Genomic DNA, 3,108 nt, shown 5'->3' with positions numbered 1-3,108 from the left:
TCCTGCCTGAGTGAGTGTTTTTCCAGGTCTGCATCATCACCAGACAAGGTGGCAGCAGCTGCACCCCTGGGGCTCACTTGGGGACCCCCAGTCTCTTGTCCTGGGTTTGTATCAGCCCCGGGAGCTGAGCAGGGTTGGGGCTGGGGCTGCCTCCTGGGGCTGTGCCACCCGTGGTGCCACTCGTGTCAGGGTAGCACAAGAGGCAATGGGTTCAGGTTGCACCAGGGGAGGTTTAGATTGGGTATATATATATATAAAAACCACCACATATATATACATATAAATATATGTGAAATTTCTTCACTGAAAGTGGTGAAGCACCAGCACAGGCTGCCCGGGGAGGTGGGAGAGGCACCATCCCTGGAGGTATCTGTCACTTCTCAGCCTGGGGGGGTTGTGGAGCTGAGCCCCTGGGTCTGGGCCCAGTGACCCCAGCACCTCCCAGTGTCAGAGCTGTGGGTGAAGGGAACCGCAGCCCAGTTCGGGACTGTTCTGGTCCTGCCGAGCTCCTGCTCTGCCAGCGCTGGTGCCTGTGCTTGCCCTGCTCCTCCAGCAGCCAGTGCTAGAGCCACGGCCCAGCGCCGGGAGCTGCGGGTCCCCGGGTCCGGCTGTGATCCCGGTTCCGTCCTTCCCGCTGGGACGAGCCGAGCCCAGGGGCGCTGGGTGCTGGTGGCTGCACTGGGAGCTCACGGCTGAGCTCCGTCCTCGCTTTGCAGAGCAGGGAGTCATTACTTGATGTCTTGTATGGAAATGGGGATGACAGATGTCATATTAAATCATGGGGTCATCACTTATTTATAGGTGATTACATTAAAGAGATATTAATATAGCCAAAGGCTTCGCAGAATTAGAGTTAATATATTTTTGTTGATTGTATTTGGCAATATTTCTCCAATCCAGCCAGGTTTTTATGGCCACTTATTAAACAGAGAGCTCGCTGCAGTTCCCTTAACCTCGCTGGGAGGTGGCAAGAGGATGATTGGAAAACACTTGAGAACTTTGATCTTCCAGTGATTAAATTTTATTGCCTCTTCGTTTACGGGGCCGGGCGGGCACTCGGCATGCGGTGGGATGGAGGGAGGAGGGCAGGGCTGGGGGGTAGAGCAGGGGAGGCTCTGGAGATGTCTGGGTGCTGGGTGGGATTGCGGCTGTGCTGAGCCAGGACCAGGTCACTGCTGAACCAGGCACAGCTTTGGGGCACCCCAGGAGCAGGGGATATCCTGGGAGTGCTGAGCGGGGACCCCACTTTCTGCCTGGTCCTGGTGGGTGAGGCAGCCTGCTGCTGGCCTGAGGGGACCCTGCAAACCAGGGGAGCCAAGAAATCCTCCTGTTTGGCTGGGGGATGCTACTCGGTGGCAGCAGCAGCTCAGCGTGCCAGGAGGGTGGATGTGTGAGGGGCTGCCCGCTCCCTGCCCGCAGGCAGCTGCTGCCTGGTGGGATATTTATGAACACCCGCCTGCCTCTGAAAGCCAGAACAAAACCCAATCTTCGGAGGCCGTCAATAAATTATAACATATTAGGCACTGTCATCCCTACCCCTGGACTCTTAAATTTTGCTCTAATTAGAGTATCGCTTTTCCTTTCTCAGCACTTTTTCCCCCTGCTGGGTATCGATCCTTTCTCTGTGGGGATCTGGCCAACTGTTGACAATTTATGGTAACATAAAACTAGTACTTCTTATAGCAAAAACCCAGCTTTTAATAAAAAACGCTGACACCAGGCTCTTGCTGGCAGCCTAACCTGATCACCTGATGGATTTAGCAGCCAGGGCCATGCCAGTGCCCCGCTTGTTTTGCACATGGGGATTCCTACTGTTAACGGGCTTTCAATTGTCATAATATTTCATAAATACACATGTAGCTAATTGAAAGGTTTGAGGACAAGAGGTAGCCCTGAGAGCACACCCAGAACCTTGCCTGGCTGGTGGGCTCTGGCAGCTCTTACCCAAGGGTTACTGGGGTCTGCCTGTGGTGTGGGGTGACAGTCACAGCCTTGGGGAGCAGGGCTGGCTCCTGCCACAGAGCAAAGGGTGCTGCAGCCTCTGGGTTTGCTGGGCTGTGAGCACTCACCTGGCTGGTCCTGGGCCTGCTGCTTCTTTTTGGGAGATGTCTAAATTGGGGAAAGGAGCCCAGCACTGGCTGCTGGAGCCATTTATCAGGGCACTGTGTGGCCCCCTTTTCTGTGTTAGTTTCATTCAGTGGAAAAAATAGAAGTGCATGTCTAACATAATGACCTGAATTTCTTCATAAATGAATGCTGTGTGGATGGCTGTATGTTCCACCCAGTCTGAGCCAAACTGTGATAAATTGATCCTTCTTAAGGTATTGAATATTTCTCAACCTATTCATCAGCCCCACGGCAAATTCCTCGGCCGGCCCTCGCTGACATCCGATTTTAAACACCTCTCCAGGCCCGGCGCAGGGGAGTGGCTGCTTGGGAAGCAGGGACCTTATCATTTTTTAATGCACTGCAGTTCCTGGGCTTATGGAATATTTATAAGGAAGCTGTTATTTACCAAACAAACTGGAGTGTTTGCAGGAGCCCCTGGTGGGGGGTTAGCCCCTTCCCATGGTGGCTGTCTGGCTGGGGTATCCTGGCCCCAGATCCCACAGGATTTGACTCCCCAGTGTGCCTGTAGCTGGATGCCCCTGCCTGGAACTTGGTCTGGTGGCTGGCAGACAGGGACAGGGATGGAGAGGAGGGACAGGGCAGCTGCTGGGAGGGCTATTGGCTTGTCCTGCCCAGTGTCACCAGCCCTGCCACATGTATTATCCATACCATTTTCTTCCATCCGATTATTTTTTTTTACTGAAATGAGTTTAAATTGTCTGCGAATACATTAGATTACACTTTCCCTGTGGTTAGCACACTTGTATGGATGGGAATAAGCTGCACAGCAGTGCTCGCACAGGCACTCACTCTCTTTTTAATCTAAAAGAAGTCAGCTCCCTGGAGAGCTGGCACGTTTCCTAACGACCTTAATGAGTTTCCATAGCTGGGGTCAGATTATCTCAAAAGTGGTAATGGTGGGGCCAGGGGGTGGTTCTCCCTCCAGCTCTGCTCCTCTCCCATAGCTTTGTACTCCAGACTGTAAATAAAGCAGAGTTT

Source organism: Heliangelus exortis, chromosome 17 (genome assembly GCF_036169615.1).
Source record: "Heliangelus exortis chromosome 17, bHelExo1.hap1, whole genome shotgun sequence".
In the NCBI taxonomy this organism is placed as follows: Eukaryota; Metazoa; Chordata; class Aves; order Apodiformes; family Trochilidae; genus Heliangelus; species Heliangelus exortis.
This window is presented reverse-complemented; position numbering follows the sequence as displayed.